Genomic DNA, 16,456 nt, shown 5'->3' with positions numbered 1-16,456 from the left:
GCTGCAGGAAGGTTGTGACAGAATTATTCTTTAGACCAGAATTCACAAGTTTATATAAAGCAATCGACTAAAATATGTTTAAAATTCTTAACTGGTGAGTGGGTAAAGGAATTATAGTATATTCATATGACAATAAAAAAGAATAAACTCCTATATGTGAAATACCATGGAAGAATCTAAAAAGCATTACACTGGGTGGAAGTAGCCAGACATGCATTTAAATGACATTCTAGTACAAAGCAAGACTATAGGGATAGAAATGAAGTCAGTGTTACTCAGGTGCTGGGTGGAGTCGATGGCTTTGATCACTTGGGTACCCATTTGGAAATCAGAAATAATTAAGAAATTACTCCTAGGAAAAGGAGCAGAATTTGAAACACCACTTTAGGGCGCAAGAACAATTTTTTTAAAAAGCCAGTTCCTGGTTATAGGTAACCAGAAGACTTTTTTTTTTTTTTTTTTTGTCAATTCTGCAGAGAATCTGTTATCCAAAACAACTATGAGCAACTGCAGACACAGTCTGAGAATTTTCTTTAAATGGCAATAAGGGTTCTGAAACAAAGGGACATTTTGAGGCAGATTAGCACAGGAAAAGCAGTGTGTACACGGTATAGAATTAAGAGAAATGAAGACACAAGACAAAATAAAACCCGAGCTATTTCAGGGGTTAAGGTTTTCATCATTTCCAAAGTGAAGAGGAAATTGAAACACTCGTATTAGAACATCATTGCAACATATTTATAGTTTGCCACTTTTAATTATGCTTAAAATAATTGCATATTAAATTGCCTCATAGTTCGCATTGCATGGTGACATTTTCAACTAAATATTTCCTGTTGACCCCTCAACGTATGGCTTTACAGAATAACATGGATTAAATGAGCCTCAAATTACAAATTCCCTCAATAAATCCAGTAGGTAGAAAAGAATACTGTCTCACTGTGGCCCTGCTTTATCTGGGAGGGTTTGATGCTGCTCTCTGACCTCCATAGGAGATATGTATCAGTATCTTAGCCTGCTTAGCACGATTGGAGAAAATATCAATGACTTGATTTGAATAGATCTGGGACGCAGCTGCTAAAATGATGTTGCTAAAGCATTCCTTTTTCTTTTGATTAGACTTCATGTTTACAAAAAAATTCTAGCAGAATAACGAATGGTTTTGTTTTCTAGTTCTCTGCTGAATGAACAGTTTTGCCAATTATCTTCATAGAGTAGTGATATAATGAATGCAACCTCAAATGCAAACCAACCAATTCACAGTCCATACCCCAATCACTTCCTTCATCAGCCTCAAAAATCGCTAAGTGAACCAGTAGAATGGTTTTGGAGCAGTAATAGGAAAGCAAATAGAAAGTCAAGGGGGACTTTCAACGCCAACAAGACCAATTCAGATCCTGATCTGACTTGTTTCAAATACAATCTCTTTCCAGAGTAATGGAGCATGAGTCTGCCACACAGAACTTTAGAGAGAGTCCTTTATTTCAAAGACTGTAAAGTTGGAAGAATTCATTCATCTGCAAAGTCAAATGTCAAAAGTTGTGCTTCCCACTCCTCATCAGGCCTGTGGTTAACAATGCACTCGACTGACAGCTCTGTCATGCAACAGGGTGCGTGAGATCGTGAGAGCTGATTGATACCTCTGCCTCTACAGTCTGAAAAGTTGCCAGACCATATGCTACTTAGTTTAGCCTGTGTGCATCCTGCCCTGGGACCTGATTTCTACTTTATCTTTAAAAATATAAAACCTTGGTGCCCTTTAAGTTCTGCTACTGTCTTAAAGTTTTAAGGAAGACATCAATGGGTCCAATTAATAATAAATGTGGCTTCCATTTATGGTGTGCTTACATTTTGCCAGGATGTCATCATTTCTTTATGTGTGCATCATCTCACTTAATTCTAAAAACAACTGCGTGGCCTGGGCAAAATTAATCTCCAGTTTTTAGATTAGGAAACTAATCCCCAAAGGAGAGAAGTATCTTGCAGAATCTAGACCGATTTGGCTTGTAGATTTTATATTCTTGTTCAAAGCACTTCCTTACATGGCCTTAATGGGAGACATGTATAACGTAATAGTGCCACATTTAGTCATATATAAAGGATTTTTCATTCTAGAGCTTTTCCCTAGGTAATGAGTGTCTCATATTGTATTTATTACAAAAAAACACATTAAATAAATATACAAAGTAATTTTCTATGGTATGATTTGATTTCTGCATATATGTATTGTTCATACCAAGTCTTTCTTGATTCGTGTATTATTGGAGTAATTCTATGAGTCAATGAAAGTATAATCCAACTTACCTAAATTTATATAAATACACTCATCACATTTTGCGCTGCACAGATGAAAAATACTTTTATGAAAAATTGCTAAATATTTAATGATCAAGGTGAATTGCCTTGCAAAATTTCCTTCTAAATTCTTTTTATTCAGCTTCTGTGGTATATTGGTATTTAAAACAATCTCTTTGCAACGTTTATTAGTTTTTTCTTCTGAGGCAGATATATTGCTAAAAAATATTTATTTTTATGGCTTACTCATTTATAAAAGAACATTAACAGAGCATAATTTCTGTTCTAAGTTTATTTTACTTATTCCACATAAACCATTTTTGAGCATATTGGTGCATGAGCCAATAAAAAGGATGAAATTATCAACAGAATTTACTAAATATCAAGTTACTGATATTTAGAAACAATCTAAATATAGAAACACTGACAGAAAGAATCAGGAGGCCCAGGACAAAGCAGGAGAGGTCTAGGCTGTCCAGGCAGCTCCCAGGGCCCTGCTTCTGCCTTCGGGTGTGCATTGTCTGGCTCAGATTACACCAGGTCTGCACTAGTGCCCCAAGCAAGGAGTGTGTGAGTTAGGAAATATATTTAATATCCCAACTGTTTAGTTTGTCATTCTCCAGAAAGCTCTGCCTCCTAAATCCGGAAGCTGTATGTCTGTTTACCATAGGTAATCCTAAACTAGAAGCATCCTGCTAAGAGCAGTCTGTATATAGGGAGTCTCTTTTTAGTAAAGATCAGTAGTCTATTTACCAGGAGTTTTCTCACCAGCACGTTTACAAGGAGATGAGACTGCATCACCTCCTGTCCCGCTGGAGGTCCCTTTAGTGGTACTCGAGACAGAAATGATCATAGATTAGGTGGGTACCTTCCTCCACCATAGTGGGACACATCCTTGAATCTATAATTTATTTTCACCACTTTGCTGGGAGTACTGATGAGCTTAGAGCCAAGACGGGGAGCTTAATCCTATGTGATTCAGCAGCATCACGTTTCATGGTGATATACCACAACACCAATGCAGATCTACCATCCTGGGAGTTTCGCGGGTTCCACTTGAAAAGGAGGAGGTGTAAAAAAGGTATGATATAGTTCTAGAAATCCAGCACCCCTTTGAGTAAGATAATTAAACAGATATAAGAGTAAGAAGGTACAGATGCAAGTTTTGTAAGGCTGAAAACTTATACAATTTTAGAGGCCGTTTTACTTAAATATAAAGAACAGGAAAAATAATTGTCATGTACAAAATGACAAAAATATATGATCACATGTGAACAGGGTGCAAGGTCACCTTTAACAGAGGGGTCCTGAAGCCATAGCTCATTAGTATCTCAGCAAATTCTGCCTGTATATAAGTATATTTGTGTTAAGAGAGTTGCATTCAGTTGTTAGGAACCTCTGGAATACACATAAATAAGAGATTTGGTATGCAGGAAGCTTATTCCACAATCCATGCTACCTCCCACAGTATTAGTTCTTTAATGCTATTTTGGTATAATGATGACAGAAATAAACATATCTGACTTTTTAGCTACCTGCCTACTTCTAAATCTTTTCTTCCCCAATTCAGCAAAAATCTTGATGAATTTCAGATCTCGTTGAATAATTGTCACAAGTTCTACCTTTCATTTCTTTGTTCTTTTCCCACAACTGGATTAATCATGATTTTAAAACGATAGATAATAGCTTTCTCATTCAACTGGCTAGGGATAGATTGTGATCTGGGCGTCCTGAATATCTCTAAAATAATAGAAACTCAGTGATCATTTGTGAGAGAGTAACTGATACCCTTTAGATAATCTGGCATGCAAAAAATCTCCGAGTTTCTAAATTGTAGCTGTAATTTCAAGGTCAGTCTCGTGTATCTTGAAAGCAATATTTTCAAGCATCTTTTCCACCTATGTAATCAAATCAGGAAAGATATAATTTTATATTTAGCACTTCATTTATTGGGGATTTTGGAGAAGTGAGCTTCCAATGAACATTTTTGTTGTTGTTGAAACAGAGTCTCACTCTGTCACCCAGGCTGGAATGCAGTAGCGTGATCTCGGCTCACTGCAACCTCAGCCTCCCGGCTTCAAGAGATTCTCCTGCCTCAGCCTCCTGAGTAGCTGGGACTACAGGTGCACACCCCCACTCCTGGCTAACTTATGTATTTTTAGTAGAGATGGGGGGTTTCACCATGTTGGCCAGGCTGGTCTCAAATTCCTGGCCTCAGGTGATCTGCCTGCCTCAGCCTCCCAAAGTGCTGGGATTACAGGCATGAGCCACCTTGCCAGGCCCCAATGTACATTTATAGAAAGATAATTGGCATGCCCAGAGAGTTTGGTGGATTATATACATTTATACACTATCTGTCTAGGTGTTCTTTCACCTGAAAATTAGTATTTTCCTATTTTATTCTGAGTTGTAAATTGCACCCTTCAAAATAAACACAATAATATCCATTGCCTCTTTCGTAAAAGTGTTCCTTCACAGAATTGATTTTCTACACAAATGTGATTCAGAAAAGGTTCATTTTTTATGCCAGTATAGCGAATGATTAATAATCAATTGTCTGGTTATTTTGAGTTTTTTAGGGTGACTATAAGGAAAAAGACAAGTACCTAAAACTAACAGAAAACAAGTATGGGGCCTGCCACGAATGGTTTCGCCTACAGAATTCACAAAGTATTAAAAGTCAGGAAAGATTTTTTCTTCTGATACAAAGTGGTATTGTTTATTTTCCTAACTGACTTGACATCAGCCCTACAAAGTAGGATAAAATTAACTATTTGGCACTTTTCATGTATTATACAATTAAATAATTGAAACACATCAGGCAATAGATGAGCAAAGGAAAATGGATTGTTCAGAATTTCAAGGAGCAAATATATTTTCATATTAAAGAATATAGTAGCATTATTTTTTCATGTATACTAATTGTAATCCAAGTAGATGCTGATTTTCCAAAGAAATGATTCAGAGAATATACCAACTAATTGCTTTGTTTTTAATCAACATGAAAAGTAAAATTTAGTAAAAGTTCTACAAGTAACATAATTTTTAACAACGGTATGAAAATTGCAGTGGTTTTTAATCACAGCTTCATTAAGGATGATTTTATTTGAATATGTTACCTCATTCATCATTAAAAGATTCCACTATCATCGGGATTGTATTTCCAAAGGTAATGAATTCCATAGGTGCTAATTGCCTACTAATTTTACTTGTAAATGAAAATATTTATTTGGAAATAGGTCTGAGGGAAAGCATATCGTGGACTCAGGATCTCTGTGCATTTGTTTTCTTTGCTCCTCTAATGATATGAATTGGAGGTGTCTTATAAAGCCGGTGTTCCAGGTGCCATATATGGAAAACAAATTTGTAAGCTTTTTCTCACCTCTATTTGAAGGGTTGATTAACTCTAAAATATTTCTCTGGAACTGTAGACCTAGCCTGAAGAGTAACAGCAGACAAACCAAAGCTAGAGGGCAGATCTAAGATCAGCAGCAAATGTTGAGCCTTATGCTCCCATCACCTCTAGTGTCTCTGTATCTTCTATTAAGACACAGACTTGCTTGGGTCAGGTGAAAGTAGAACTTGTTTTGAATAAACCAAGCTACCTATTTCATCTAAGTCAACTCTTCATGGTAAAATAAGTGAACAAAAAATACCCAATTTCATTTGTAGTTTAATCAGTTTTTGTTCTCATGGCAGAATATCTTATGACTGCATTATCTTTTCAGACAATTATGAATCCATGATCTACTTAGAAATATTAACGAAAAAAATCTAGTGTCTGGAAGTTCTACACTTAACACTAATTTTGTTCTACATTAGCACTAATTTTGCTTTTTGTAATCTAATATCTCCTCCGGTCAAAAGATAATATGTTTTCCCATCTATTAGTAATTGCTGTTGGAACCTCTACCACACAAATTAAGTTCTTTGACCTCCAAACACAAAACCTGAGACGTATTAGCAAAGCTATGTTATCATGAGAAGAACATGTGTTTTTGCAGCACTGTGAGGTTTGGATTGGTTTTACTATGTGTGTGCAAATTGATTTTGATTCTTGAGTTGTATTCCCTTCATTTGTGAGAAGCATGAGAATACCTATTTTGTAGGACTTTTGTGCTATAATGTATGTGAAAATTAGAAAAATGTTTGGAATATATTCAGTGTCCAAAAAGTCAGTTTTTTCCCCTTTAAGTTTTGTTAAACCTCTTCTGATCTGCTTCATTTACAGTAATGAAAATTATTAAAAATAGTAAGTTTATAATTTTTTTTTTTCTGAGACAGGGTCTCACTCTGTTGACCAGGCTAGAGTGCAGTGGCATGAACATGGCTCAGTGCAGTTTCAAACTCCCGGGTTCAGGTGATTCTCCCACCTCAGCCTCCCCAGTAGCTGGGACTAAAGGCACACACCACCACGCCCAGCCAATTTTTTGTATTTTTAGTAGAGAAGCAGTCTCACTATGTTGCCAAGTCTGCTCTTGAACTCCTAGAGCTCAAGCGATCTGGCAGCCTTGGCCTCTGAAAGTGCTGGGAATGTAGGCTTGAGCAGTGGTGCCTAGCCAGTAAGTTTATAATTTTTAAAAAAATCAAGTGGCCAAGAAGTTATAATCAGATGGTGAAAAATCTAAGCAAGTAAAGATATTAGAAGGAAATATAAGAGCAAAAAATAGTTTTGAAAGAACAGATTTTATCACAATTTGAATTTTATAACAAGAAAAATATCATTTTTCTTTACTCTTTTGCTAATGCTAAATAACTCAGATAATTTTAAATTCTTTAATTGTAGTAAAACATAAGACATTGTGAGTTAATTACCATGATCGAGTACGTATAATATGGTATGTGTCTGTAAAAGATAAAGGTAATAATGAATTTATAATCTTTGTCTAGAATTTATTCAACACCAATAAAAAAATCTTGTAAATACAAGGGCAACTATAATTTTGACCCTCCTCCTAGACTTTTGTTGTGAGAGTTTTAACATTTTCCCAACAAAAGTAGATGACTTGAATCCACATGTATCAACATATTTTTTAAAAAAAATTATTGCAATAAAAAATGGGAAAAAAATTAACATTTGTGTCAAGGATAAGTTAATCTATTTGACTAATTAAGAGTGAAAAATATTTTCATTTATAAGGAATTTTGACAAGACTTTGGCTATTTAATTTAAAAATAATAGTTTCAGGACTCCATTCCTAGCACTCATTAGATTTCAAGCCTCACAAGTTGTGAGGCTAATGCATGTGGTTATTACCACCATTAAAGTAAGTGACACCAGAGTCATACGATGGATGTTCTTGAAGGGCACATGAACTTGCTTTGAAAAGTCCCCTTAAAGAAGATTTCACAAAATGTTCTAAATAAGGACAAAGCAGTGATATTGGCATTGCTCTCCCACAGAGAGAGCCCTGCTGTGAGTTCACACTCCGTTCATTGTTTGTAATCACTCTCCTGCAGCTCAAGCTACAAAATCATGCTCTGGTGTTTTAGCATTTTTCGTGAAAGAATGTTGATTTCTTCAAAGGAAAGGCTTGTTTTTGATTCCCTATATTGCCCTGTCCAGTGCTGTGCAGGTAAAAATAGGTGTTTGCCGAATTTAATCATCTCTTATACCTGTGTTACAGCTTTCAAAGCCCTTGTTTCAAAGCATTTTTTTTTTTTTTTTTGAGACGGATTTTTGCCCTGTCACCCAGGCTAGAGTGCAATGGCATGATCTCGGCTCACTGCAACATCTGCCTTCTGGGTTCAAATGATTCTTCTGCCTCAGCCTCCCGAGTAGGTGGGACACTGGCATCCGCCACCATGCCCAGCTGTTTTTTGTATTTTTAGTAAAGGCAGCGTTTCACCATGTTGGTCAGGCTGGTCTCGAACTCCTGACATCATGATCCCCCTGCCTCGGCCTCCCAAAGAGCTGGGATTACGGGCGTGAGCCACCACACCCGGCCTCAAAGCACATTATTTCATTTGATCCTCATATCAGCACTGAAGGTGGACATAGCAGAGTATATTTTTATCAGGTTCTCACAGATGAGGAAATCAAGCCTTGGAAAGGTTAATAGAATGTAACTGAAGGCACAGGGAAAGTGCTGGCTCATGCAGAAGCGGAGTCTGAGCGGTCTGATTCATTCTCCCATGTTCATTTCAAACCACGATTGCTCAGACAATATTGCCCTAGGTACATTGCGTATTATAAATTATTAACCTAAAGGATTATTATTAAAATATCCTCCACAGAGTCACCAGATAGACATATCTAAAATTTAAATCTCTGTTTACTTGCTACATTAAAAAACAACTGCTTGCTGCCTGTAAGATAAAGTCCAATTTATTTTTTGACATGACACAGAAAACACTCCTGGTTTTGAGCTTTATCTGACTTTTAACAAACTCTCTGCCCACTTTATTCTTACTCTAATCTCCAGCAGCTAAAATCCGCTAAGAAGGAACCATCCGTGCTCTGCCTGTGCTGTGCGTCGTGGAGAGTAACCTGACCCCTCTATCCTCATGCCAACCTCACACTCTACCTTAAAGAAGTCCAACTCATATTTTATGATTCGCCGTGCAAATCATCTTCTTCAGGAAGCTTTTCCTGAGTCCCTACAATTAAATTTGGTGCCCGTTTGCCTAGACAGGACTGTTCTCCAAATGTCTCATGCTCCCCTTCATTTCCTGCACCCAGCACAATCTGGAAACCTTATCACTAGTTCCCAAGAAAGGGCTATGAACAGAAGGGACACCTGCTGAAGCCAAAGCATCTATTTTTTGATGTGAGTGTTGTCCTAATTGCCTAGGATAGTTGCCCAGAATCAGAGTGGACTAGCATGAGTGAGAGATCAGTTCCAGTTGCATAAACCACTGAGACTTTGTTCATCACTTAAGGATAAGTGATGATCCTAATACTTGATCCTAATAGTGGTACAGTGATAAATGAATAAATAGCCCTAAGATACAGGGCACTGAAATAGTGGCTGGGCCAGGGATAAAGGAAACTAGTAAGCAAGCTGGGAGAATGTTATTTAGCAGTGAGATATTCGGTAAAGCTCTTGCCTCTTAGTAGAACTTGTGATAACTTGGTAGGCCGATTTCATGTCTTAAGAGTTTCTATAAGAACTTTAAAGTAGTTTTTTCCAATTCTGTGAAGAAAGTCATTGGTAGCTTGATGGGGATGGCATTGAATCTATAAATTACCTTGGGCAGTATGGCCATTTTCAACATATTGATTCTTCCTACCCATAAGCATGGAATGTTCTTCCATTTCTTTGTATCCTCTTTTATTTCATTGAGCAGTGGTTTGTAGTTCTCCTTGAAGAGGTCCTTCACGTCCCTTGTAAGTTGGATTCCTAGGTATTTTATTCTGTTTGAAGCAATTGTGAATGGGAGTTCACTCATGCCATCCCATTACTGGGTATATACCCAAAGGACTATAAATCATGCTGCTATAAAGACACATGCACACGTATGTTTATTGTGGCACTATTCACAATAGCAAAGACTTGGAACCCATCCAAATGTCCAACAATGATAGACTGGATTAAGAAAATGTGGCACATATACACCATGGAATACTATGCAGCCATAAAAAATGATGAGTTCATGTCCTTTGTAGGGACATGGATGAAATTGGAAATCATCATTCTCAGTAAACTATCACAAGGACAAAAAACCAAACACCGCATGTTCTCACTCATAGGTGGGAATCGAACAATGAGAACACACGGACACAGGAAGGGGAACATCACACTCTGGGGACTGTTGTGGGTGGGGGAAGGGGAGAGGGATAGCATTAGGAGATATACCTAATGCTAAATGACGAGTTAATGGGTGCAGCATAGCAGCATGGCACATGTATACATATGTAACTAACCAGCACATTGTGCACATGTACCCTAAAACTGAAAGTATAATAATAATAAAATTAAGAAAGAGTTTCTAGATTGTATGGACAAATGTGAAATTTAAAAATAAGAGGCTCTATTCTCCCTGTTGAAAATGGGCAATTGTCCTTCCTGTTTTTTAGGGCATATAACTTTAGAAAACTTTCGGTTGTAAGCACTTCCTCCTCTCTTTGAAATGTAAATAATTCTTCTGAAAACCAGATAGGTCTTTTGTCAGCTTTAAGACCCTAAAATGCCTTTCTCAAGGACTCATGAACCGTGCCTTTGACATGTAAACCTGAAGGGAGATGCACCCCCATCTCCTAGTTTCTGTAACAGAGAGGGTGCCTAACTTCAGGTGCTACTTCTCTCCAACTTGCAAAACTGTCTCTTGTCATAAAGATACAAGAAGTTTGTTTTTCCTCTGCATAAAGCCAATTAGCCAACACAAATGGTTACCCCAGTTACAAGGATGAGGCATGTGTGACAAACAGTGCTGTCAAGTTCTCTCGCTTGAGACCAGTAATTGTTTACCTTGAGAACCTGCGTGTATTGAGTTGTACCTGGATGGCTATATCAAAGGGTGGTATTCTCCTTCTGTCTGCAGTTTCTTAGCAGAAATAATGGAGTGTTTTTTTTTTTTTTTTAATCACATTTATGGAGAAGATTTCTGCATTGGGAGATTTTGTTTTTAATTTTATTCCTCCAACAACATCTAGGGAGAGCGGTTAGATAACAAAATGTTAACAGTGTTTGTTGACTGATAAGGTACTAAAAAGAAAGAGGCTCTTAGAAAGAAATTGAGAATTTTCAAGCAAAAATGCATTTGAAAAATTCAAAACCTTGTAAAATTGGAAAAGAGAACTCTGAGACAGATACTTAATGTTTTTAAGTGACAAAACCAAGCTAAAGCAGTCTCAAGGAAAAGAGCAGATTAAGTGTAATCTCCACAATTATTGCTAAAACCTTTCAATTAAGGTGTGTCAAGGTAAAAACAGCTCGAGGGTAGGATACCCATTATAATCTGTTAATTCTTTGCCCTGGGTCATTTTTATCTAATTAAGTGAGTGCTGCTCCTACAAAAACCTGACAAAGTCAAGGCACCTTTCAAATCAAAAGACAGTTTCGAGGGAAGAAATAAACAATCAGAGCATATCTGAGAAATAGAGCTCAAAAAACAAAAAGCAAAACAAAACAAAAACAGACCAAGAAAACACTTCCTTGGTACAAGTGATTGGCACTAAATATACAAGAAATCTAGTAATATTTTGACAAAGTTTTACAGGGAAAACAGGCTGTAAATAAAAAATATTTATAACTTGTTAAGATTCAGTAACCTTCAGATCTCTACTACAACTTCTCAGGGTAGAATGTGGACTGAGAAACGTGCAACACTTCAAAGAGAACATTTTCCCAATGTCCAGTTCGAATATGGACAAGGAGGATAATGATAAAGGAAAATCCTCCTGGCGGGCCGAGGGCAGAACCAAGTGGAATAGAGGATTGGCACGTTCTTCCCAAAGAGCAGAATGAGGGCCCAGCCGCATATCCTTGTTAATTCTGGATGAAGAGCCTGAAGATATCTGGCAAGCAGCAATTCAGAATTACCAGGACCAGTGACTGTTGCCCGCTTGCCTCCCAAACTTTCCCTTGAATGGGAGTGTTTGCAGGGGCAGGCATCCCACCTCTCTTAAACCACTGTTCCTTGGGCCAGGGTGGGTAGAGGGGGAAAAAAAAGCATCTTTTTCTGGATCGTTCTTTTGGAACTATAAGAATTCATATCGGCCTAGCATGGTGGCTCACGCCTGTAATCCCAGCACTTTGGGAGGCCGAGGCAAGTGGATCACGAGGTCAGGAGATGGAGACCATCTTGGCTAACACGGTGAAACCCTGTCTCTACTAAAAATACAAAAAAATTAGCCGGGCGTGGTGGCGGGCGCCTGTAGTCCCAGCTACTCAGGAGTCTGAGGCAGGAGAATGGAGTGAACCCAGGAGGAGGAGCTTGCAGTGAGCCGAGATCGCGCCACTGCACTCCAGCCTGGGCGACAGAGCAAGACTCCGTCTCCAAAAAAAAAAAAAAAAAAAAAGTCATATCTGGACCTGATGTACACACTGCTACAAATCGCCTGCAGACTCTGGACTTTGAGCTATAATCAGTGGCTTGCTGGATTGCTTTTGGGATTGTTTCCCTTAAGGAACAATTGAGTGTGTAGGAAGAAGAGAGAAAAGGGATCTTCGCTCATCAGAAGATATGACTGTGGCAGAGACAATATACTTACCAAATATTCCACATACTCCCCACTTGTCCCCTCGCAGATGTGGGGTGGGGGGGCTGTGGAGGCCACCTTCTGGGTGGTGGGCTATTAATAGAAATAACATGCGTTACCACTGTACTAAAGTATTTAAATGTTTTGTATTAGCGCAGGCTGCCATAAGAAAAACATGACACAGAGTGGGTGACTTAAACAACGGAAATTAATTTTCTCACTCTAGAGGCTGGAGTCTGAGATCAGGGTGCCAGCATGGTTGGGTTCTGGTGAGGGCTTTCTTCCTGGTTTGGAAATGGTCACCTTCCTGAGGTCTTTCCTCCGCATGGCAGAGAAGACGGACTGAGAGGTTTCTTTCTCCTTCTTACAAAGCCACCGATCCTATCCGATTAGGACTCCACCCTTATTACTTCATTTAACTTTAATTCCATCTATAAAGGACCTATCATCTCTGGCTCTTGTCATAAAGATATAAGAAGTTTGGGGGTTAGGGCTTCAACATATGAATTTTGGGGAGAAACAATTGAGTCCATAGTATGCTTGTTGGAGAATGTTCCCACCTTCTTCCCCTGCTATGCATGGCAATGAGGTAGGTTAGCATGAAGATGTCTGAGTCACAAGATTGCAGCATCCTAGGTTTCTGAATCCAGGTGCCCTGGTGATCTGTCCAAGCCTGCATCAGGCATAGCTTGAGTGGGAAATAAATCTTTGTTGTATTGAGCTATTGAGATTTGGGGTTGACATCATTAATGTTTTTAAAATGATACAACTTAACCTATGTTCCTAATACACAACCCTCCTGGGATGTATTTTATTACAATTCCTATATTATATTGAAATCATTAGTTGATCTATCTTACCAAGTACACTATGTGCTCATTAAGGGAAGGGACTATGTGTTACCTATTTTTGTTTCTTTAGTTCTTACCATAGTGTTCAATAAATGAAATAAAGTAGCCCAGAGAATAAATGAGGTTTCTGGTGCCACAAAAAGATTTAAATCATAATATCTAATTGGGTTTTAATTACAAAGTATAGAGTAGCAAAGGCCTCCATGAAAAAAATTTGCATCAGGGATGTTTTCAATGTTTTAAAATCATAGGTCTATATAAACCCTTGCTTTAATTCCAAAGAGATAATGCTAAGACAAAGTGTTTAGGAACCTAGTGCCTTTTCCTTCTGTGTGTCTAATCTGGTAAATCTCTTGCTATGATAATACCAGTCTGATTTTTTTTTTCCCCTCGGAGAGAGCATTAATTAAATGACCTAGGAAACTGTTTTTATCGAGAAATGGAGACTCTGATCTTAGTTATTGCTCAATTAACTTTAAAGTTCAATACATTTTTATTGAACCCACACATACTTTAACGTGAATTGCTTTTTACTAATTGGTCTGTAGTAATCACAATGACAGTTTTGGTCGCCTTTTAGGCTTCTTTTATTCTCATTCGGAAAGTTCCTAAACTTCATTCATAGTCATTATATCAAGAATGATTTCTGGAATCAAGAAGATAAAGTCAAGAGAGCTGTGAAGTTCTGGTTTGATCTCCTCCCATGATTTGTGAAACGTCACCACATTCACTCCTAGGTTTCTGTATCCCAGGATACCACCCCCAGCTGGCTTTATTCAAACAATGAAGCCATTCATTGATTAATTCCTTCATTCAACAGAAGCACATGTTTTTACATTTTAGTATTTCTGAAATTGGGGTATATTTTGTTATGACATCGTCTATGGAACAGCAGCCTCCAAATGATGGCTGCCAAGTGGTGGTAGTGATGTGGCTGCTGTTGCCTGTGTGTACAGGCTCAGGATTTCCTCACTTCAATTGAAGTTCTGTGCAATGTTGGCACTTCATGTCTTGTGTTTGACTATATTTTAGTTAATTGCAACTCTTCAGTGTTTCAGTCAAGAAGTGTTTTAGGACCATTTGAAAGAGAAACACAAGACCTTGTTGTCTAAAAACCTACTGTGTACACCTTCTGGTAGATAAAGTTTGCACCAACAAGCATAAAAGACTTGCAGGACAGATATCAGTAGTTCAGAAGAAAATCTTAGAGTCCCAGCAGTACACTCTTTTATGAAGATATGTGTACCACTAACACTCTTGATGGCAAATCAAATGATATTAAAAAAAAAAACAACCAACGCAGAAGGGCATTGATAACTCTGGGTTAGTACAGAAATGTTGGAGTCCATATGTGAGAAATTCCTTAACTAACTTAGACCTTATAGTGTATATAACATAATTCATATTTATTATGTATTATATTTTTATGCTTTTGTATCATATTTAAGAACTTTCTGTTTTATCTTTCCTCTTAACCACTTGGTTATGCATTAGAGAAAAGATTCTTTCTCTTTGCATCCCTGACCAATGAAGGTTTAGGAATAAATTAAGCCTACCTATGACATCACAGAATCCTTAATTGTATGACATATAACATTTGCTACCACTAACCACCTTTTCATAATAACTATATTGCAATATTTAAGTATTATTTTGCATTTCTAATTGTTAAAAATTAGTAACTGGGTTTTTCCCAGGTTTCTAAATGGAAGCAATATTATCAAAGTTAGTGAGACACATATTTTAAGCACCAATTTTCTACTAGTAAGCATCATGCTGAATATGGGTGCTTAGTTTTTGAAAAATAATTCATACAAAAGATCAGGGGCTCGCCTGAATTTTGGCCATGCAGGCATTTGCACTCATCTTGATTTTTGCTTACAATATTTATGAGGTAACATGAAGTAAAAATGTCAAGTCAGCAGTTAAATAAAGGAGTTTTGTCTTTCACAGGATAAAATTGTACATAATCATGAATCTTATCACTTCCTCTGAAGGTCTGGTATTTTTTTGTGATTATCTTGAGAAAATATGCTTGCATGGCAAATTGGTTGTTTCTACCTTTAAAATGCAAAGTTATGATCCTTATGGTAAAAGAGCAATTGCTCCGAGCTGATGTGAGACTGTGAATACATCTCCTGGGCGCCATGCTGCGCTGAGGATGATTACCACGGAGAGTTTCCTGGTCCTTGTTCTCCTTCTGCCCCACACTAGGTGAGTGCTCCTTGAGACTTATGGCATATAATTATAATTACGAGGGTGACTGAAGGATGCTTCTCCAGAATAAATGATGTATATCCATTCCTACTGTTCATGTCTACATGTCAGGTTTACAGCAGAATTTAACAATGCATTTGAAAAAGTGTGTCAATGAAAAAAGTATTTTGACATATCCAATTGTATTATTTTCATATGTATTATTTGTACTAATACTACTATTAGTGCATATAGTAGTATAAATAAATCGCTAAAATTTATACCAAGTGATATGCCTTGGGCAATGAGCTAATAAAACCTAGAAAGTGTTGGCCTTTGGCTTTGGTTTGCTAGCATGACTGGCCATGCCTTACCTGCCAATCTGCCCTCTAAATTGTCCCCAGTCTCATCACCAGTGACCCCATCAGTCCAAACCCAGGGAACACAATGTCCCACTTTTATTTCTCTAGATCAAGTATGGACAAGACCTTCCCCCACTGGCTCATTTTAACAACAGTGAAGTCATCTGGAATTTACAAAACAGATGCACAAAATTATGGACAATTTCTCAGTCACTAAAGAGCAAATGACACCAAAAATTCAGAGAAGGAGAAACACACAAATGAACTGTGTCCAAAGGACAGATCTCTAATCTCAAAGACAAGGAAATAAACAGAGGGAAAAAAATAGATACCAAATTCCTCTATCAAATAGAAAGATCTTAAAAAACTAATGTGGACAGGTATAAATGGAGTGAAAATTCTGAATAACCATTCTTCATGAAAGAAAATGACTTGTTATTTAAAATTTTGAGTGGAAGTCTATTGAAACGTTGTAACAGACAAAATAGTTAAATTGTTTTCCATAGAAAGAGGAAGATAGGTATATCTAGAAGGATCCAAGGGAAGGGATCCTGGAGGTAGTGCTGGTAAATGATGCAAAAACGAAAACAAAACCCCAACCCCGACAA

General features: G+C 37.5%; 1 protein-coding gene across 2 annotated transcripts in view; it reads right to left on the bottom strand.

Annotated features, from left to right (window-relative positions):
- DOK6 (docking protein 6) overlaps positions 1–16,456 on the bottom strand; it is a 441,226-nt gene that overhangs the window by 131,988 nt on the left and 292,782 nt on the right. The window lies entirely within an intron of this gene.

The sequence above is a fragment of the Pan troglodytes genome, chromosome 17 (assembly GCF_028858775.2).
Source record: "Pan troglodytes isolate AG18354 chromosome 17, NHGRI_mPanTro3-v2.0_pri, whole genome shotgun sequence".
NCBI classification, from domain to species: domain Eukaryota; kingdom Metazoa; phylum Chordata; class Mammalia; order Primates; family Hominidae; genus Pan; species Pan troglodytes.
Note: the sequence above shows the minus strand (reverse complement) of the source record. Positions and strands in the feature narration are given on the sequence as shown.